At 35.0% G+C, this 24,169-nt stretch overlaps 1 long non-coding RNA gene across 2 annotated transcripts in view; it reads left to right on the top strand.

Moving 5' to 3' along the window:
• LOC108408794 (uncharacterized) overlaps positions 1 to 24,169 on the top strand; it is a 238,190-nt gene that overhangs the window by 4,482 nt on the left and 209,539 nt on the right. The window lies entirely within an intron of this gene.

Here is a 24,169-nt window from a genome sequence, read left to right as displayed (position 1 = left end):
CAGGAATGCATTTGGCTTGAATTGAATGGCAAGTTGGAGGGGCCTAGGACCAGTGCTTTCATGTTGATTAGCTTGACCAAGGGCTGAAATTAAAGTTGGAAGTTTAGTTTAATAAGAAGGTATCTCTGTTGGAATTTTCTTGGAAAATCTTTCATCAGAAACCAAGATTCTTATTTGTTATGACAGGAATTATAGTACCTTTCAGTCTTCCTGGGCTGGAGCTGACAGATAAGATGAGCAGGTACATGTCTGTAAAATGTTTATTTAATATTTAATAAGTCCTCTAGAAGACAAGAGGTTTCCTGACAGAAAAGTTTCTTGCATTATTGATCGTATTTTTTATCTCCATAGAGCCTTTCATACATGCAGTTCAAATACATTTTAGACATTATCTCATTAGTCTTCTTTATGCTTAAAGGTCCAAAGTCATCTTACTGCATTGTTCTTTACAGATAGAAAAGTTTTTGTTTATTCCTGTCAGTTGTATTTGTGAAAGCAAAAAGTAGGTGAATTTTGTCTGAATCTGGTTAAAAAACCAGTTTGAATTGGCTATAATAAATGGGACTTGGGGGAGGGTGACACTATCAATTTGGATTTATTAGAAGTGGGTTAAGGGTGTTTGGCCAGACTGGACTGATTTAATTCTGTGACCTGTCTGCATCCTCTAAAGCACATGTGACTTGGGGTGTTCTCCAAAGCTGTCAAATACCAAGAACATGGCATTCCAGTGTAACATGGTTCTTCAGTTGTGTTGACATTTAGGTATGTCATCTATTCCCCAAAGGCCCGCAAAATCCTGACTCCTGTGGCAGAGAAAAACATTTTAATAAAATTCCTATGTGTGTGATGGAGCACAGCTATAAAACTGAAGAAGGGCAATTCCGAAAGAGCTGCATTTTCAGCCAGAAACCTATCACATAGGACTTTCAGCTAGACTCATTCAGAGCTTGAAGTAGAAGGAGAAGAACTGAGCTGATTTTCCTTTCAAGCTATCCCTATAGTTTGTTGTCTTTCCTCGATGGCCACTGGAGCCTTTGGAGAGGGCTAAGAGGAAAGAAAAAGGTGGAGGGAGGATGCTGAATTAGGTACATCCAATATAAATTAAAAACAGTTCTGTTCCTAATGACCAAAGAAAGTACATACAGAGATTGCAATAAAAACGCTGAAGGTCATGGCCCCAAAATGACTGAAATGAATGATGTGGATGCCCGAAGGCAATCTTAAAAAACCAATCTGTGGTAGGATCCTGGGTTAAGAGTTGGGATGAATGGGGCAGGGAAAGCCAAAGGGTAGATTTGGGGATTGGTCAATTTGATCATCCTTTCTTTGACTCCACCACCTCTGCTTCTGTTCTAGAAAAGAAGTGACCCCAATCATTCATTCTTTCTTCTCTTTTGCACTCCCCAACCCCTACTCAGCTTTTATACTTGACTTTGTCCCCCATAAAAATTTCTCCAACAAAAAAATGATAAGAATGATATTTTCCCTATCATTGCCTTCATTTATTTTAACTTTTTTAACTTTAAAAAATTGAAATATAGCTGATATACAATATAATGTTAGTTTCAGATCTATAACAGTGATTCAACAATTATATACATTACTAAATGCTCACCATGATATATGTAGTGGCTGTCAACATACAAAGATATTATAATATTATTGACTATATTTCCTATACTGTACTTTCATCCCCTTGCTTTCATTTATTTAATATATATTCATTGTGTATTTACTCTATGTAGGACTCTGTACTAGGTGCTGGGAATATACTATTAAATACAACACACACAGTCCCCTGCCATCACGGTGCCTATAGTCTCTGGGCTTTGAATTACGGCACTCTCTCACACATTACTTGATTTGATATTTTTAATGACCCTTTGAAATAGCCAAGATTTCTATTTACATTATATGCATAATAAAATTAAGTTTAGAGAAATTTGAGTGATTTACCTCAGATCACATAGCTGATCAATACTGTAATTAAGACAGTCACGTAATTTTATGAATTCCAACACAGTGGTCTTTCTGCCACATGTCACTTCCCTAAGATCCGAGGTTCAAAGATATAATATTTAAGCTGTTCTTTTAAATAGCACCTAGACCAATTGTATCATTCATATTTTGGTTAACTTTTACTATACTCAATAATCCTTCCCCGTTAGCAGATATTATTGATCATCATAAATGAACTTTATCCAAGAAATTCATGATCTCATGATATTTATTTCAATAAATTATTCCTAGCACTTAATACAGACTAGATTATTTTTATTGTGCATAATTATCAGACTATTTTCCATGTTTTGCAGCAATCCCTCCCTCATAAAGATAATAAACAGAAATTGGGAGTAGATCATATACAACTATTAGAGGAAAATATTGGAAAACTTAATCCCAATAGATTTGGACAAATAATAAATGAAAGTAATTTTCAAAACTAAAAGGAAGTAATGTCAAGAAAGGCAGCAGAGCGAAAAGAACACTGGCCTGGAAATCAAGAGACAGAATTTCCAGTCTTGGTTTAGCCAACTTTGGGAAATTCAATTCTCTTTCCAGGCTTCAATTCCCTCAATTAAGGAATTAAATTTTAGGTACCTTCTGTATTCTATATCCATTATTTTAAATCTGAGTTAAGTGGACAGTGATCCTGGAGAGACTGCGGAAGGCAGAGTAATGCGCCCCCTCCATAGTGCAAAGCAAGAAAAATGTTACATATCCACTGAACCCTTGAATTGGAGTCCATCTGTTCCACTATTGAAATGATTCCCCTTTTCCTCCCTTCAGATCGAGAATGAATCTTTCATGCTTCTTATGGCATTAGCTTTAGAAATATAATACCTTTCTAAACAAAACAAGCCAAGGCTTATAATGTAATTTTGATTTTTCAGCTTAGAAATGACAATACCCTGCAAATTTTTAAGGCCCATCGTGAAAGGTTTTCTCCCGATTGCCTTGTATCCCTTTCAGCACAACAGGCAGATAATGGCTCATAATCACCATCCAATTGATTTTGAGAGTATTTCTTTATGGGTGAATAGAATGAGTGGGCGAACATCCCACAGGGCTAGGGAAAGATAGCCAAGGGGGTGCATAGATCCAGGAGTGAGACAGCCAAAGGGGCAGATGAGCTTGACAAAGGGTCAGCCTTCCCTTAACAGTCTGTTAGATGTGCTCAGTTCTGCCCTTGAGATTTTCTCTGGCATTGGCTGTTAACAGTTCTCCCAATTCTTCATTTCCTATACTCCTAGAAGAATGGTGTATACCAGGTTAGTAATCACTTGGTTAGTGATTACTAGTTGCTCCCTGCCTGCTTTCTGAAAGTGTTTGTTGAGGGAATACAGGAATTCAACATTTGCTTCCACAACCTTAGAGATACCAGTCTAAGCATGAAAGAACCAAGGGTTTATGAGTTTATCCAATGGTGGGCTAAAAATTCAAAATTTTCTTTTATTACAAAAGTAATCTGCTATTTAAAAAAAGAATTGAACACCTTGGTTTTCTACCCTAAAGTGACTAGGCTGTGACATTTCAGAATTTCTTGGGGGCAAAGACAATTTGCTGTTGGCTCTAGAATCCAGTTGCCCCTTACTCCCCTCAGGGAGATATTCTATTTAGGAATCAGCCTTCTTCACAGCTAGCTGTCATGGTATAACTACTGACAGAAACCACTGTCACCCCTGTGACAACATCCTGAGGCTTATGTCTGAAATAGAATTCAAGGGCGGGGGGGAAGTTGGATCAGGATCAGATAGGTACTTTTCAGTCCTGCAGCAGGCTAACCCTTGTAACAGGACCTGTATTGATCCAGGCCATGAACAAGGAAATCCAAGAGTTCCCAGATTTGCTTCTTGGTGACTAAGCACCAAATCAGTCTCTGCTGGTCCTCTGAGCTAACTCTTGTCCTAGTGAGTACCTCTCACCTTGGTTCTTGTGACTGGTTCCAGTAATAGACTTCTTTTCTAGTAATAGGTTTCTGGTCATAGGTTCTCTTGAATCTGAGTCTGACTCTGTTTTAGGATTGGAGTTCTATTTGATCCCTCAACCTCATGGAAATTGGAACTCATTCTTTAAACCTAAGTCTGCATGACTAGATCCTTCCTGTAAGCTATTATAGCTCTGATGGCCATCATCTTTCTGTTTGAAACTTTACCCATCATCGACTCTATCAAACTAAAAAGCTTCTTTACAGCAAAGGACACCATCAGCAGAACAAAAACACAACCTGTAGTATGGGAGAATATATTCATAGATGATTTTTTTGAAAAAGGGGTTGATGTCAAAATTATATAAATAACTCATGCCTCAACACCAAAAAAACAAATAACCCGATTAGAAAATGGGTGGAGGACGTGAACAGGCATTCCAAAGAAAAAATGCAGATGGCCAATAGGCATATGAAAAGGTGCTCCACATCACTAATCATCAGGGAAATGCAAATCAAAGCCACAAAGAGATATCACTTCACACTGGTTAGAATGGCCACTATCCAAAAGACAAAAATAACAAGTGTTGGCGAGGATGTGGAGAAAAGGAAACCCTCCTACACTGTTGGTGGGAATGTAAATTGGTACAGCTGCTATGGAAAGAAGTACGGAGATTTCTTAAAAAACCTGAAATAGAAATACCATTTGACCCAGTAATTCCACTTCTAGGAATTTACCCAAAGAAAACAAAATCCCTGATTCAAAAAGATATATGCACCCCTATGTTTATTGTCACATTATTTACAATAGCCAAGATATGGAGGCACCCGAAGTGTCCATCAATGAATCAGTGGATAAAGAAGATGTGGTACATATATACAAGGGAATATTATTCAGCCATAAGAAAGAAAGAAATCCTGCCATTTGTGACAACATGGACAGAGTTAGAAGATATTATGCTCAGTGAAAGAAGCCAGGCAGAGAAAGACAAATACCATATGACTTCACTTATTTGTAGAGTATAAAACAAAGCAAAACAGAATGAAAAAAACAGTGGTAGACTTACAGACACTGAGAAGTGACTAGTGGTTACTATGGGGGAGGGCTGGGGGTAGATGGATGGGGAGGGGGGGGATAAAGGGGCACAGAAATTCTCAGTCAGTGTGGATGCAGTGTGGATACTATACTCAGCTATAGTAATGCAGAATGGTGAATATAGTAAATGATTCTATAACATCTTTCTATGTTGACAGATGGTAACCACACTAGAGGGGGTGAGGATTTAATAATATGGGTAACTATTGAATCACGGAAAAAATTAGAAAACACAAGAAACTTTACCCATCATTGATGCCTGACTCCTAACATATCTCTTCACTTTTATAATACTACCTGATGTCATTGTAGGACATTCCCCCCACTCCCATAATTGTCTGCATGCTTATTGTCAGATTTCCTTGACACCATGTCTTACCTGCATATGCGGATTTTTGTTTCCTATTGAGTGGACTTGATATACTGCCTAGTTCCAGTGGGATTGCCTATAGTTATTCTCAAATTTTAATGTGCATAAAAATCAACAAGAGTGCTCATTAAAAGTGAAAGTTCTGTGAATCTACCCATAGAGATTGTGATTTAGTAACTCTGAAACAGGGTTTAGAAATCTGCATTTTAACATATGCTCCTAAATACTTTTTGGAGTAGATAGTACAAAAACCATACCTTGAGAAACCTGATCTAGCCTCTGGGACTTGATCTTTCCTTAGGCCCATCCCATCAACAATGAAACCTGAAGTTGTATCACTTCTAAGTTGAAAAACCAAAGTTAAGTTACAGTCCTTTCATGATACTGGCTTGTTTTGTTTACAAAGGTGTTATATTTCTAAAGAAAATGCCATAAGAAGCATGAAAGATTTATTCTTGGTCTGAAGGAAGGAAAAAGGGAACCATTTCAATACTGGAACACATCAACAGATCTTCAAATAATCACTTTTCTATGAGTAGTTTCTGAATATCATAAGCATTGTTACATCTTAAATATTATTATTATTATTATTACTTTTTTGAGAGGGCATCTCTCATATTTATTGATCAAATGGTTGTTAACAACAATAAAATTCTGTATAGGGGACTCAGTGCTCAATGCACAATCATTAATCCACCCCAAGCCTAATTCTGGTCAGTCTCCAATCTTCTGAAGCATAACGAACAAGTTCTTACATGGTGAACAAATTCTTACATAGTGAATAAGTTCTTACATGGTGAACAGTACAAGGGCAGTCATCACAGAAACTTTCGGTTTTGATCACGCATTATGAAGTATAAACAATCAGGTCAAATATGAATATTCGTTTGAATTTTATACTTGATTTATATGTGAATCCCACATTTCTCCCCCATTATTATTATTATTATTTTTAATAAAATGCTGAAGTGGTAGGTAGATGCAAGATAAAGGTAGAAAACATAGTTTAGTGCTGTAAGAGAGCAAATGTAGATGATCAGGTGTGTGCCTGTAGACTAAGTGTTAATCCGAGCTAGACAAGGGCAATAAAACATCCACGGATGCAGAAGATTTCTCTCAAAACAGGGGGGTGAGGTTCTAAGCCTCACCTCTGTTGATCCCCAATTTCTCACCTGATGGCCCCCCTGCGACTGTGCCTGTCTTAGGTTGTTCCTCCCTTGAGGAATCTTAGCCGTCTCTGGCTAACCAGTCATATTCCGGGGCCATACAGGGAAATGTAAAGTTGGTAAGTGAGAGAGAAGCAATTTTGTTTGAAAAGGTTAGCTTTTTACTTCTTTGCAGATTTATGCCCTGTGACTTTTATGCTCAGTATTTGTCTTGAGGTATCTTTATCACTTGGAAGAATTATGGTACTCGGTAAATTCGATATGAGGCAGGAATTCTATTTAAGGGTTGTAATTAGGAAGGAAGAAGAAAAGCTATAGGAGTAGCAGACGGAAGAAAACATGGGAAGATTGATTATTTCTTTGACATATCTTCTTGTAGAGTAACTTAAGCATGTATAGGTTTTAAACTACTAATTAAATTACGTACACACATTAACATAACAGGAATACAGTTACATAACCAAAGCAGAACTATAATTACCAGCCATCTCCAGTGAAACCAAGAAAACCAGTTAGGCACCCTAGGCATTTGTGAAAACTTATCTATGATATGGTGGATATTGTCCAACTGAACTTGAACAGTCTGAGAGAAATCAGATAAATTAAAACAACCCATTCCTGGGGACTGTTCACATCCCATATGTTCTTTTAACAGAAGATAGTCTGTAGTCGTAAGATTTTGGAGCGCTACAACTTGCACTTCTCCTAATTCTTGGTTGAGTTCCAACAGTATAGATCCAGTCCAATTTGTTGTTTTAATGTATGCACAGGCCAGGTTAGATATCTCCTTCTTCATTCCAATGGCAAGTCCAGGAACTGGTGGGATGGATGCAGCTACAACTGTAGCATCACCTGGATCTTTGTTGAGGTTTTTTGATGATCATCTTCTGGTATGACTCTTCCAGAGAGTGCTGATGTTGGAAGTTCTTCTTCATATTGTATCTTAGTTCATTTTCTGGGTAGCCAAATTAGGCTTTGATCCTCTGTATAAACACAAACAGACCCTTTGCCCACACTTTGATATGCCCTTTATACCATTGTGTAGAACTCATTGGAGGTCACCACACAGGAACTGCTTTTTTTTAAGAGAAAGGAATATTATCAGAAAAATGTACCTCCATAGCTGATCATCTTAAAATATTATTTTATTTCTATTTTTCTACTTATTGGAAAGTTTATAGAGGTTATAATATTCAACTAGCTGAACTCTGACTAATAAATCATTCAGACACATCACACTTTCAGAAGTCCAGGTTTTGCTTAATGCTTTGGGCTCTGACTTCTCTGTGTTAAAGATAATAGGGTGTCTGAGTAATGAATGAATGAAGGAATCAATCAGTAGTCTGCATATTAGGGCAATGGAAGAATGTCTTTTTCCTCTTTGATTTGGATTCATGCTTTTATGCATTTAAATTAACAAAAAAATCTGACCCATAATGTGGAAAACAATGCATTGATCAAAACCAAATTAGAACTGACATACGTATTAGGGTTAGCAGATAAGGAAATTTAAAGTTATCATGACTGAATCCTATCTGTAAGGTGAGATTTAAAATATGTTTTTTAAAAAGGCACAAATTAAAGGTTTAAAGATGAAAATTGTGTCTTAGATGAAAAATGCATTAGGTGCCATCTACAGCATGTTAGATTTTTTTTAAACTTTTTATTAAGGTATGATTGATATACACTCTTATGAAGGTTTCACATGAAAAAACAATGTCGTTACTACATTTACCCATATTATCAAGTCCCTACCCATACCCCAATGCAGTCACTGTCCATCAGTGCAGCAAGTTGCCAGAGATCCACTATGTCCCTTCTCTGTGATACACTGTTCTCCTGTGATCCCCTACACCATGTGTACTAAACATAATACCCCTCAGTCCCCTTCTCCTGCTCTCCCCACCCACCCTCCCACACCCGTCCCCTTTGGTAACCACTAGTTCATTCTTGGAGTCTCTGAGTCTGCTTACAGCATGTTAGATTTTATAGAAGGCATGATTCATGAACTAGATAGCATAAAATACAAACTATTTTAAATGAAACACATAGAGAACATTTTTTTAATGAAGTGAACATAAATCATAACTTATCAATAATTACATTAAATGTAAATGGATTAAATACTCCAAGTAAAAGGCAGAGATATGATTCAAATATATGCTGTTTAAAAAAGACACATTTTAGATTCAAAGACACAAAAACATTAAAAGTAAGAGGATGGGAAAAAAGATACACCATGAAAATAGTAACCAAAAGAGAGCTGCAGTGGTCATACTAACATCAGACAAAATAGACTTTAAGACAAAAATAGTTACTGGAGACAAAGAGGGATATTTTATAATGACAAAAGGAAGATATCAGGAAGATATAGCAATTTATAACATTTGGGTATAACAATTAGAAGCATTATGCAGCTAACAGCAGAGCCTCAGAATAGGTGAAACAAAAACTGACAGAATTGAGGGAGAAATAGACATTTCAACAATAATAGTTGGAGACTTCATAATCTTACTCTCAATGATGGATGAAGAGGCAGAATAACAATAAGGAAATAGAAGACTTGAACAACATATAAGTCAACCAGGCCTAACAGATATCTGTAGAATACTGCAACCCTAAACATATTGTTCTCAAGCCCACATGCAATATTACTCAAAGAGGACCAATGTTAGGCCATAAAACAATTGTAAATAAAATTAAAAGGATTGAAATCAACAAAGAGTATTCCTAACCACATGGAATTAAATTAGAGATCAACAACAGAAATAAATTTTGGAAATTTACAAGCACACCAAAATAACCATTACTAAATAATCAGTTGTCTAAAGAAGAAATCACAAGGGAAATTAAAAAAGACACTTTGAAATAAATGAATGTGAAAACATAATATGCCAACACATATGAGATTCAGCAGAAGCAGTGCTTAGAGGGAAATTCTTAGCTTAAATACTATCTTAAAAAAAAGAATAAACTCCAAAATCATTATCATAATCTTCTACTATAAAAAACTAGTAAGAGCAAATTAAATCAAAAGACAGCAGAGAAAGGGAATAATACTATAAGGGTGAAACTATATGAAATAGAGAACAGAAAAATAATGGAAAAAGTCAACAAAACCAGAAGTTGGTTATTTGAAAGAATCAACAAAATACAAACCTTTATTTTGACCAAGAAAAAAAAGAAGTCTCAAATTACTAAAATTAGAAATGAAAGCAAATAAAACATTAGGACTAACCTTAGAGAAAGAAAAAAGATTAAAAAGGAATACTATGAGTAATTGTATGCCCACTAATTAGATACTCTAGATGAAATGGTTAAACTACTGAAACTGACTCAAGAAGTAAAAGATCTGATAGACATATAACAAGTAAAAAGACTGGATTGGTAATTAAAAATTCCCCACAGATCCTAGCCCAAATGGCCTCACTGTTGAATATTTCCAAATATTAAAAGGATGAATTCCAATATTTTACAAACTCAAACAATAAAAGAGGAAGAAACACTTCCTAACACCATATTAATAGAATAAAGGCAAAACAACCCATGGTCATCTCAGTTGAATGCATAAAAGACATTTGAAAAAATCCAACATTACTTTCACAATAAAAGCAGTTAACAAAATAGGAATAGAAGAGAACTTTTTCAGCCTGATAAAGGGCATCTAGGAAAACCCACAGATAACATTATATTAGATGGTGAAAAGCTGAATGCTGTCTTCCTGAGACTAGAAACAAGAAAGCAAGTCAGCTCTCAGTACTTCATTTTAACATTTTACTGGAGATACTGGACATGGAAATTAGGCAAGAAAAGGAAATAGAAGGTACCCAGATTCAAAAGAAAGAAGTAAAACTATTTGTAGATGACAAGTTCTACAAGGTTGTAGGATATAAAGTCAATATGCAAGTCACTTGTTTTTCACTATGCTAGCAATAAACAATTGAAAACAAAATTAGGAAATAAATTCACTTTACAATAGCATAAAAACCAATGAAATACTCTGGAGAAAATTTTTTGAAAAGAAGTGCAAGACGTCACAGAAAACAACAAAATATTGTTGAAGGAAATTAAAGAAGATCCAAATAAATGGTAAGACATTCAGTGTCCAAGGGTTGGAAGGCAATATTGTTAAGATGGAAATACTTCCCAGATTGATTTACAAGGTTCAACATAATCCCTATCAAAATCTCAGTTTGCTTCTTTTGAAGAATTTGTTGAGCTGATCCTAAAATTCATGTGGAAATGCAAGTGACACAGAATAGCTAAAATAATTCTAAAAACGAAAAACAAAGTTGGAGGACTCACACCTTTTGATTTTTAAAATTAATTACAAAGCTACAGTAATGAAGAAAAAGTAAGACTCACACAATGACAGACATACAGAGACATGTAAATCAAGGGGAAAGGATAAAGAATCTAGAAATAACTCCTTGTATTTATGGTCATTTGATTCCAACAAGAGTGCCAGGATAATCTAATAGAGAATTAATAGTCTGGAAGTTCACATTCAGAAGAATAAAATTGTATCTACCTCATTCCACACACAGAAATTATCTCAAAATGGGTCATAGACTAAATGTAAGAGCTAAAATGATAACATTCTTAGGAGAAACCATAGGATTAAACTTTTGTGACATTAAGGCAATGGTTTCTTAGATACAACACCAAAAGTACAAGAAACAAAAGGAAAATAGTTAAGTTGGATATCATCTAAATTAAAACCTTTCATGCTTCAAAGGATACCATCAAGAAAGTGCTGGACAACCCAGACTGAAGGAAATATTTGTAAATCATACATCTGTTAAGGGACTTGTATGTAGAATATACAAATAATTCTTATAAGTCAATAATAAAAAGACAGATAACTCAATTTAAAAATGGGCAAGGATCTGAATGGTTATTTTCCCCAAGAAGACATATAAATGGTCAATAAGCACATGAAAAGATGATCAACATCATTAGCCACCAGAGAAATGCAAATCAAAACAACAATGAGCTACCATTTTACACTTACTAGGATGGGTATAATAATAAAGACAGACAAAGTGCTGTTGAAGGTATAGAAAAACTGAAACTCTCATACATTGCTGGAATATTAAATGGTGCAGTCATTCTGGAAAATAGTTGGCAGTTTCTTAAAAAATTAAATATTCCTATGATCCAACAATTCTATTTCTAGGTGTTTACCCAAGATAAATGAAAACATATTTGCAGACAAAAACTTAATCTCCATAGCAGCATTATTTATAGTAACCAAAAAGTAGGAAATGTCAAATGTCCACCAACTGACGAATGATGAGCAAAGTGTGGCATATCCATACAATGGAATATTATTCAAACATATAAAGGGATGAAGTACTGATATATACTATAACATTCTTGAACATTGAAAACATTGTTAAGTGAAAGAAGCCAAGCATAAAAGACTGGATATTATGTAATTCCATTTATGTGAAATGTCCAGAATGGGCAAATCTATAAAGACAGAAAGTCAATTAGTGGATGTCTAGAGCAATGGGGAATTACTGTTAATGGGTATAGGCAGAATAGTGGTCTCCAAAGATGTCCATCTTCTAATTTCCAAAATTTTTAAATATATTACCTTACCTGACAAAAGGAACTTTGTGGAAGTTATCAAGTGTATAGACCTTGAGATGGAAAGACTATCCTGAGTTATTCACTTGAATAACTAAAATAAATAATACTCACATGAATCTTTAAAAACATCTTCTCACATGTTTGTCAGAGAGGGAAATATGAATTGTCAGACACGTGCAATGTTACTGACCTTGCAGATGAAGGAAGGGGGCCATGAGGCAAGGAATGTGGGTGCCTTCTAGAATCTGGAAAAGGCAATGAAATAGATCTTCCCTTAAAGCTTCCAGAAAGGAATGCAGATCTGCCAATAATTTGATTTTATCCCAGTGAGATAATTTCAGATTTCTGCCTCTAGAACTCTAAGATAATGAATTTGTATTGTTTAAGCCACTTAAGTTTATGGTAATTTATTGCTGCAACCATCAAAAACTAATACAAGAGGTATGGAGTTTCTTTTCAGGGTGATGATAATATTTTAAATATTCTGGTGATGGTTGATGCTTGCATAACTTTCTGAATATACTAAAAATCATTGATGTGTATACTTTAAGCAGATGTGAATTATATCTCAATGAAGCTGATTTAAAAAAAAGAAAACAGCATCAGTGGAATGAGGAACAACTTCAAGCCAACCAATATATTTATAGAGTTCCCAAAAAGAGGGCAGAAGAGATATTTGAAGAAGTACTGACCAAAATGTTTGAATTTTGATGTAAACTACAAACTCATAGATCCAAAGATCACAGTGAATTGCAAGCATAGGAAACTTGAAGAAAATCATACAAATGATAAACATAATCAGAATTGCTCAAAACCAATGCTAAACTCTTAAAAGCAGTTGTGGAATAAAGATGCATTATGTGTACAGGGAGAACGATAAAGATGAGTATTATTTCTTTTTGGAAATGATCACAAATGATATGATAGTGGAGCAATATTTTTAAAGTATTTAAAGAGAAATACTCCCAAGATAGAATTCTATACCCAGAGAAAATGTCTCTTAAAAAATAAAGGCAAAATAATAACATTTTCAGAAATACATAAGCTGTATTTATCACCAGTAGACCCATACTACTAGGAAAAAAATCTAATGAAGACGTTTAGCCAGAAGGAAAACAGCACCAAGTGGAAATGTGGATCTACATAAAGAAATAAACAGCACCAGAGAGTGTAATTACATGGGTAAATAGATAAGATTTTTTGTTTATGTGAATCTTTAAAAAATGATTGTCTAAACATAAATAATAATGTGTCATTTATAGCATACATCAAAAACATGACAAAAAACTTAGGAGGGGAGAATGGAACTACAAAATTTAAAGCTGTTCTATGTTAATTAATATGTCACAGGAAGCTATACTGTGACTATACTATAAACCGTAAACAACTACTGAAATGGTAAAACAAGAGTTATAGCTAATAAGTCAAAAAAGGAGATAAAATGGAATAATAAAAAGTACTCAGTTAATCCTACGTAGCCTGAAAAAGAGGAAAAGAGAAAAAAAGAATAATTGGGGCAAACAGAAAATAAATAGCAAGGCTATAGAGCTAAATTTAATAATATCAGTAGTCACATTAAATGTAAATGGTCCAAACACCCCAATTAAAAGAGAGAGATGGTCAGATCAAATGTTAAAAATATGCCCAACTTAATATACTGTTCATAAGAAACACAATTGAAATATAAAAACACAAGCAGGCTTAAAAAATAAAAGGATGGCATGCTAACACTAATCAAAACAAAGTTAAAGGGGCTAATGAATGTCAGACAAAGTAGATTTCAGAACAAAGAATATTATGAAGGAGAAAAATGTCATTTCATAATGACAAAGGGATAATTCATCAAGAAAGAAATACCAATTCAAAACTTTTATGTACATAATAACACAGCCTCAAACTATATGAAAGAAAACTGACAGAAATTAAAGAAGAAATCCACAATTATAGTTGGAGCTCTGAATACTCCATTTTCAGTGATTCATAATTTAAACAAATAGAAAATCAAAAAAAATATGTTACTTGAAAACCTCTGTCAACTAGCCTGACCTGAGTGACATTTATAGAATATTTTACTTACCAAGTGCAGAATGCAAATTCTTTTCAAGCTCATATTCTAGGCCATAAAATATACTTTTTTACATTAAAAAATATCCAAATTATGCAAAGTGTGTTCTCTAACCATATCTAATGATGTCAGATTAGAAATCAGCAGTGACAGAAGGTGTCTAGAAAATCCCCAATTATATGGAAATTAAATAACATACTTCTAAATCACTATGGGTCAGAAGAAATCAAAAGGAATTTAGAAAGTATTTGAACTGAATGAAAATGAAAACACAATATACAAAAATTTGTGGGATTTTAGCTAAGTGTTAATAAGGCAGTACTTAGAGGGAAATTTATAGATGAAATACCTAAACAAGAAAGGAAGAAAACTTTCAAATCAATAACTTAACCTTCTACCTTAAAAAAATAGATGAGTAAATTAAACTCAAACAATGCAGAGGAAAGGAAATAGTAAAGATCAGAATGAAGATCAATGAAATACAAGAGAGAAACATAACTGAAACCAAAGCTGGTTCTTTGAAATGATCAATGAAATCGATCAACTTCTAGCCAGACAGATAAGAAAAAAAAGACACAGATCACAAATTACTTATAACAAATATGAAAGGAGATATCACTACAGACCATGCTAATATTAATAAGGACAATGAGAGAATATTATGAACAACTTCGATGCCAATAAATTCAACAAGTTTAGGTGAATAAAAAAATTCATTTTGAAATTCACAAACTACCAAAGCTTACTCAAGAAGAAATAGATAACCTGAATAACCCTATATATCTGCTAATGAAATTGAATTTGTAGTTAAAAAATCTTCCCATGAAGAGAATGGCTCACCCAAATGGATTCATTTGGGAATTCTGCCAAACTTTTAAGGAAGAAAAAATAACAATTCTCACAAATTCATACAGAAAATTGAAAAGAAGAAAATACTTCCCAGTTCATTCTATGAGGCCAGTATTACCTTGATACCAGAACCAGACACATAACAATAAAAAAAAATTACAGACCAATATCTTTCACGAACATAGATGCAAATATTCTAAAGAAAAAGGAACTCATAATCCTTTACCAAAAGCAAAACCCACTGCCTCTCTTAATTCAGTTTAGGTTTTTGGTAGAAAGTCAATTTATATTTCTAACAAAGTATATATATATTTTACATGCACAATTTGGCATTTGGTGTTTCTAAGAAACTAATTCAGGGTGAGGAAGTGCTAGAACATCAAAAAGCCACAAACAGAAATGTTGCCCCACAGGGAACTTTATAGCTGCCTTCACTACATAAAGGTAGGAGGCTGGCCACCTCTGCTTAATTTATTTGACAGTTCGGATGGGATTTCACTTTAAGGTGAATTCCTTCTTTGTTTCCTTTGATAATCACTGCTACATTAAAAAAAATCAGCAGTAATTACTATGCGTAGTTCCAGGATTTTTAAATTCTTCCCATGACTTATTCTTGAATATTTTTAATCTATGATATTTAGACAGTATTTCTCCTGAACTTTGTCAGTGTTTACAGTAATAAAGGTAAAAAAAAGTATACTGTATCTGTATTTTTAAAAATTTATTTATTTTTATATTTTGTTGAGGGCCTAATATACTGAAATAATTTATTTAATGTTTTGTATTTGTTATGTGTATCTTTACATGATAATCTTAACAGATGATGATCTTTATTCATTAGATTATAAACCAAATAAATTCTATTCATATATTGTTTTACTAGAAATATTTTGGTTGACTTGTGAATTTATGCAAATCTATCATAAATCTTGAATTAATTGGGTTATTTAAAGGGTGCATACACTACTATCCTTGTTCAACAGAGGGATAACCAGCTTAATTTTGTTATTTTTAGTTTTCATATTTGTTTTAACTCTTCTCTTTGTCTGAATAATGTGCTTGTTAAAAAGCAAAGGTTCTAGCAACATTAGCTGATATTTTATTTATTATCACTACTTTTAGTTTTAACACTAAATACTACATTAACTTACAATATCTTATGGGCTCTATGAAAAATACATTTTAACTTATTGTTACATATAGCATTCCTACAAATATTAACACTATTGGTGCATAATCATTTAGATAAAATTATGTCATGATAAAACTACATGTTACTTAAGAATGAGACAAAAAACTATTTGGTGAGACACTGAAAATTTTATTGTGGTAGTTCAGAGAACCTGGATTATGCATGGAAATGGTAAACAAATTACAGATGTAATTGAAAGAAGTGCCACTTTAGCGTAAAGTTTATATTCAAATAATTATCCTTCATTTGTAGGTTGATAAAATAATCCAGTTAACAAATATGGCCCTAGAACTGTTCTGGAAAACCAATACTTTAACAATGGCAATAATCATCATATTAACAAACAATAATAATTATTACTACTACTAGTACCACCATTTGTCGAACTCTTGCTTTGAACCATTCACTGGGTCATTCAGGCACAATCAATACATTCTTTATCTCATTTAATCTGTACCACAATACTCTAATGTAAGAGTTATTACTTTTATTACACATACAAAGGACAGTTCCTCAGTTTTCTTTTGTGGAACCACATCTCCTCCATTGTTAATCCATACAGTTTAGGTGGATTTGCTCCAGGTTCCAGAGGGGGCAACAAAGCTTAGGCCTGTACAGTTTGAGAACCTCATCCCACTGACCACAATATTTGCTTTAAGGGGCAAGTGACTCAAGCTGAGCCAGTGAAGATTTCTCCAAGAGTATTTCTGGAGCTGTTGTTTTCAGTAACAGTATAGCCTATCTCAGACAAGATTGCAGGAATGCATGTGGACATTCAGGATAGGATATTCAGTTAGTGATGGCATTTGGACTTGCTGTGTCTGAAGTCTGGAGGTTGGAAATATTCATGGACATATGTGAACTTTGTTCCTGTATTTCACATGGGCTGTGTAAAGTAGACTGTTACATTACTATGCACTGCCTTTTACAAGGCCCAGGTATCAGTGAAATTGTGGTTTTGATGTGCTGGATATAATTTTTCTGGTACACATTACAATAATTTTATATCTTTCAATAGTCTACCTACCATGTTTTGGGAAACATAGGACTAAAGAAAATGTTACATCATCCTGTGCTTTTGTTTAAAGTCATACATACACATTTTTATTATAACACTAGCTTCCAAAAATAAAAAAGCCACTATGAGCAATTATGGGAGGAAAAGTATACCTAGAGGAAGAAACATTTTGGATTTTATTTTAACTCATATTTTGAGCCAATATGGATATGAAATAGTTATGAGGTGGTCCCTTTTTGAATACCTGATAAAGTTTTTCTCTTGTTATCCATGTCATTTCTCTAGCCTCACCTGTAGCTTTGGGCAAAGGTAGGCTACAGCTTAAAGGCTACCAAGTTGGGATATCTTTCTCTCACTTTCCTGTTCAAATAAGACCTTTCACTTTTGTTTCCATCTGTTGATTCTTTTAGATTAAGTTCATGAGGTGGGGCCCATGTCTGGTGTAGTGACATATTTGTAGCATCATGCCGGCACTTAGCACAAAGTAGGTCTCAGTGAATATTTATTGAATACATGATTGAATGAATGGACATGTTCATACAAGGGTTTGTCAGGGGAGTAGGTCAGATACTGATGGTGGAAATGAGGAAGGAGAGTTATGAGGTGTTTTTAATGTCACATAATCAGCAACAGAATTGGGACTTGAGTCATTTACTTTCATAGTGTAGGTCCTAGAAATACGCTTGCTGAGTAAATGAGCTAATGAAACAGCCATATATATTGTTCTCTTAAACACACTCAGACTTTGTTGGATATAGAAAGAACATTTTTAAGAAGAGACAGACTACTTTTGTACCTTTATGTTGTTAGTAACTAAGGTGCAGGAATGAGGGAGATAGAATGGGCAGATTTAAAATGACATAAATATCTTAGAAGTAACTGAATATATCATCTAGTAATAAGAGTAGTTTAATGGTAGAATGACAGTATATGCCTTAAACTAGCTCACAAACCAGTTTTTGTCTTTATCATAAAAATATGATTAATAAGAAAGTGTTTCATGCTAGAAAAAGCTTCTTGTGAGATCTGTATTTTAGTTCACAAAGCACTGAAATATTTGTTACTATTTACTTTGAAAGAAAGTCCCCTTCAGAGATAGCATGTGGAGAGCAGCCATCTGTTCAGGATTATACTTCTGAATTGCTGTTTCTCTGAACTTGCCTGACTTTGTATATGTTAACATAAAAAATAAGGACTGATTTCCTCATTTATAAAGTTCATTTATCAACACTATTGTAAGAATGTACCTATATTCTAATGTGCATTAATAACTGTTAATCAGCTATTGAATAATAGCATATTAAACCAGGAACCTGGAGTCTCTGAATTCAGTTGCCGACTATTTTTATTCTGCCATTAGACTTTGGAACAGATAATTAAATGTATCTTACCATTCAAATAAATAGCTTTGAATGCTCATGAAATCAGGGGCAACTCAGATGCTGTTTAGCTGGTTAGGACCAGAAGGTCAAAGAGGGATATATACAGCAGTGATCTTACTTCTCATACCTACTTGCTCCAAGCATTTGACTCCCAAGCATCTGGTACTACATAAGTAGAGAGAAACCTAGCTACCGCCAAGTAAATATCGCTTCTAGGTGAAACTGTATTGCCTTAACACTGATATAGACCTTAAAAAGGCTGTTTCTTAAAAACCGAAGGAACAAAACAACAGCAGACTCACAGAACCCAAGAATAGACTAACAGTTACCAAAGGGAAAGGGACTGGGGAAAGTTGGGGGAAGGGAGGGATAAGGGGGAAAAAGGGATATGATAAGTAGACACAATGTTGGGGAGGGCTGTACAACACAGAGAAGACAAGTAGTGACTCTATAGCATCTTACTGCGCCGATGGACAGTGACTGTAATGGGGTATGTGGTGGGGACTTCATGATGGGGGGAGTCTAGTAACCATAATGTTGCTCATGTAATTATAAATTAATAATACCCCCCCCAAAAAAAGCCTGTTTCTTTCAAGTATGTTACCACTCATAAACCTCACTTCAAACCCCCAAGGTCAAAAGGGGAGGTTTTATTACCCCAGTTTTATTGGTGACAAAATGGAGGCTCAGCTAGACTAGGTGATATTATCAAGGTCACACAATTATCAGGTGGTAGAGCCAGGACTTGAACTCATACTTTCTGAGCCTTCTTTGTATTACGCTAGGTTCCTGATTTGCCTAGGAAAAGACATCGTAAGGGCTAAAGGACTATTTCATTTATAGTTGATGAAGTGTTAACTTTTTTGACCCGCTTGCAAGATTTTGTTTTTCAGTAAGATCCTTTTACTGAAGTAAAAACTATGCCAAACACATCCTTACAATATGTAACATGCATAAAGAACGAAAGAGCAACAATCCAAGCTGAAAGAAAACATTTTGTGTTTCATTACATAGCAATTTTTACAGCACAAATAGAAATGACTATGAACAAGCTAAGAGGTTTTTTTCTGTTAGCTTATTTGAAGTTTCTTTACTGAACCTGCAAGGTCGCCCTCATATAATGAAAGCTGAGTAACATCTGGATCTCAAGGAAAAGTAATCACTTCCTCAGAAAGCTGTCTGTTGGAAGGTATCAGTATTAAGAAATTAAAATGGAAGTGCCAGTGCTCCCTTCCTGAGATATGATTGGAGTAGAAAAACCTTCTGGGTTCTATTCTGAAGTTTGGCTTTTGTGACCTTAGACACATCTTTTTTGCCTTTCTTAACATATCTAAAACATGTCTCATTGAGGTTTGTTTTGGGTTGGGAAGAGTTTGACATTTTTTAATTAAGTGGTGAGGTAGATGGAAATGCTATTCCTAAGGAAGAAGAGGCTAAGAAATATTTTTACTATTCCTTTCTACTTCCTCCTGTGCAGAGCAAAGGAGCATTTTATTCTTGGATCATTTGCTTATTCACCAAACATTTATTGAGTCTCTTGTGCCCGACCGTGATCAGCACTTTCCTCTGTTCCCCGGTGCTGTGCCATCAGATGATACTTCTGGGAACACAGAAAAAGACTTTTGTATCCCTTGTGGATGTGAATGTACAGTGGCCATTTGCAAGGACTTCTGTCCTGCTCTCGAGGCAAGAGTAGAATTTCCTGTCCCTCAATATATGATGAGTTTTTTATCATATACTGCCTTATTGCTATTAAATGTTCCACGAGCATTTGCTATTAGAAAGTAAGCTTCCTGAAGGAGGAAACCATGGCTTATTTCTCTTCCATTTCTCTGCTCAGTACAGTAGTGAGAATTCTTTACCAGGGAATCCATGGTTGGATGGACTTCACAGGACTTGTGAGATCCCTAAAATTGTAAGAAAAATTATTTTTGCATGTCCAGTTTTCTATGAAGAGGCTCCATCATTTTCATTAGATTCTCAAAGGGGTCAGTGGCTCAATGGTTAACCACTATAGGGTTTTGTTGTTGTTGTTGTTATCATTAATCTACAATTACATGAGGAACATTATGGTTACTAGACTTCCCCCATCACCAAGTTCCTGCTACATACCCCATTACAGTCACTGTCCATCAGTGTAGTAAGATGCTGTAGAATCACTACCTGTCCTCTCCATGCTGCACAGCCTTCCCCATGCACCACCACATTATGCGTGCTAATTGTAATGCCCCCTTTCTTCCCCCACCTCTTATCCCTCCCTTCCCACCCATCCTCTCCAGTCCCTTTCCCTTTGGTATCTGTTAGTCCATTCTTGGGTTCTGTGATTCTGCTGCTGTTTTGTTCCTTCAGTTTTTCTTTGTTCTTATACTCCACAGATGAGTGAAATCATTTGATACTTGTCTTTCTCCGCCTGGCTTATTTCACTGAGCATAATACCCTTTAGCTCCATCCACGTTGTGGCAAATGGTAGGATTTGTTTTCTTCTTATGGCTGAATAATATTCCATTGTGTATATGTACCACATCTTCTTTATCCATTCATCTACTGATGGACACTCAGGTTACTTCCATTTCTCAGCTATTGTAAATAGTGCTGCGATAAACATAGGGGTGCATCTGTCTTTTTCAAACTGGGCTGCTGCATTCTTAGGGTAAATTCCTAGAAGTGGAATTCCTGGGTCAAATGGTATTTCTATTTTTAGTTTTTTGAGGGACTGCCATACTGCTTTCCACAATGGTTGAATTAATTTACATTCCCACCAGCAGTGTAGGAGGGTTTCCCTTTCTCCACATCCTTGCCAACAATTGTTGTTGTTTGTCTTTTGGATGGTGGCCATTCTTACTGGTGTGAGGTGATATCTCATTGTGGTTTTAATTTGTATTTCTCTGTTGACTAGTGATGTGGAACATCTTTTCATGTGTCTGTTGGCCATCTGAATTTCTTCTTTGGAGAACTGTCTGTTCAGTTCCTCTGACCATTTTTTTATTGGATTATTTGCTTTTTGTTTGTTGAGGTGCATGAGGTCTTTATATATTTTGGATGTCAACCCTTTATCGGATCTATCATTTATGAATATATTCTCCCATGCTGTAGGATGCCTTTTTGTTCTGTTGGTAGTGTACTTTGCTGTACAGAAGTTTTCAGTTTGATGTAGTCCCAGTTATTCATTTTTGTTTTTGTTTACCTTGCCCGGGAATATATGTTCATGAAGAAGTTGCTCCTGTTTATGTCCAAGAGATTTTTGCCTATGTTTTTTTCTAAGAGTTTTATAGTTTCATGGCTTGCATTCAGGTCTTTGATCCATTTCAAATTAACTTTTGTGTATGGGGTTAGACAATGATCCTGTTTCATTCTCTTACATGTAGCTGTCCAGTTTTGCCAACACCAGCTGTTGAAGAGGCGGTCATTTCCCCATTGTATGTCCATGGCTCCTTTATCATATATTAATTGACCATATATGTTTAGGTTAATATCTGGATTCTCTATTCTCTTCCACTGGTCTTGTGGGTCTGTTCTTGTGCCAGTACCAAATTGTCTTGATTACTGTGCCTTTGTAGTGGAGCTTGAAGTTGGGAAGTGATACCCCCTGCTTTATTCTTCCTTCTCAGGACTGCTTTGGCTCTTCAGGGTCTTTTGTGGTTTCATATGAAATCCAAAACTATTTGTTCCAGTTCCTTGAAGAATGCTGTTGGTATTTTGATTTGGATTGCATTGAATCTGTAGACTGCTTTAGGCAGGATGGCCATTTTGACAATATTAATTCTTCCTACCCAAGAGCATGGGATGAGTTTCCATTTGTTAGTGTCCTCTAATTTCTCTTAAGAGTGTCTTATAGTTTTCAGGGTATAGGTCTTTTACTTCCTTGGTTAGGTTTCTTACTAGGTATTTTATTCTTTTTGATGCAATTGTGAATGGAATTGTTTTCCTGATTTCACTTTCTGCTAGTTCATTGTTAGTGTATAGGAATGCCACAGATTTCTGTGTGTTAATTTTGTATCCTGCAACTTTGATGAATTCAGATATTTGTTCTAGTAGTTTGGAGTGGAGTCTTTAGGGTTTATGTACAATATCATGTCATCTACAAATATTGACAGTTTGACTTCTTCTTTACCAATCTGAATTCCTTGTATTTCTTTGTTTTGTCTGATTGCCGTGGCTAGGACCTCCAGTACTACGTTGAATAACAGTGGGGAGAGTGGGCATCCCTGTCTTGTTCCCAATCCGAGAGGAAAAGGTTTCAGCTTCTTGCTGTTAAGTATGATGCTGGCTGTGGGTTTGTCATATATGGCCTTTATTATGTTGAGGTACTTGCCCTTTATATGTATTTTGTTGAGAGTTTTTGTCATGAATGGGTGTTGAATTTTGTTGAATGCTTTTTCAGCATCTACGGAGATGATTATGTGGTTTTTGTCCTTTTTGTTTATGTGGTAGATGATGTTGACGATTTTTGAATGTTGTACCATCCTTGCATCCCTGGGATGAATCCCACTTGGTCATGGTGTATGATCCTTTTGATGTATTTTTGAATTTGGTTTGCTAATATTTTGTTGAGTATTTTTGCATCTACGTTCATCAGGGATATTGGTCTGTAATTTTCTTTTTTGGTGGGGTCTTTGCCTGGTTTTGGTATTAGAGTGATGTTAGCTTCATAGAATGAATTTGGGAGTATTCCCTCCTCTTCTATTTTTTTGAAAACGTTAAGGAGAATGGGTATTATGTCTTCTCTATATGTCTGATAAAATTCAGCGGTGAATCCATCTGGACCAGGGTTTTGTTCCTGGGTAGTTTTTTGACTACTGATTCCATTTCTTTGCTGGTAATTGGTCTGTTTAGATATTCTGTTTCTTCCTTGGTCAGTCTTGGAAAGTTGTATTTTTCTAGGAAGTTGTCCATTTCTTCTAGGTTATCCAGCTTGTTAGCATATAGATTTTCATAGTATTCTCTAATAATTTTTTGTATTTCTGTGGGGTGTATTGTGATTTTTCTTTTCTCATTTCTGATTCTGTTGATGTGTATAGATTCTCTTTTTCTCTTAATAAGTGGCTAGGGGCTTATCTATTTTGTTTAATTTTTCAAAGAAACATCTCTTGGTTTCATTGATCTTTTCTATTTTATTCTTCTCAGTTTTATTTATTTCTTCTCTGATCTTTATTATGTCCCTCCTTGTGCTGACTTTGGGCATCATTTGTTCTTCTTTTTCCAGTTTCAATAATTGTGCCTTTAGACTGTTCATTTGGGATTGTTCTTCCTTCTTTAAATAGGCCTGGATTGCTGTATACTTTCCTCTCAGAACTGCCTTCACTGCATCCCACAGTAGTTGGGGCTTTATGCTGTTGTTGTCATTTGTCTCCATATATTGCTTGATCTCTGTTTTAATTTTGTCATTGATCCATTGATTATTTAGGAGCATGTTATTAAGCCTCTATGTGTTTGTCAGCCTTTTTGTTTTCTTTGTACAGTTTATTTCTAGTTTTATTCCTTTGTTGTCTGAGAAGTTGGTTGGTA

This window comes from Manis javanica, chromosome 17 (assembly GCF_040802235.1).
Source record: "Manis javanica isolate MJ-LG chromosome 17, MJ_LKY, whole genome shotgun sequence".
NCBI lineage: Eukaryota > Metazoa > Chordata > Mammalia > Pholidota > Manidae > Manis > Manis javanica.
Note: the sequence above shows the minus strand (reverse complement) of the source record. Positions and strands in the feature narration are given on the sequence as shown.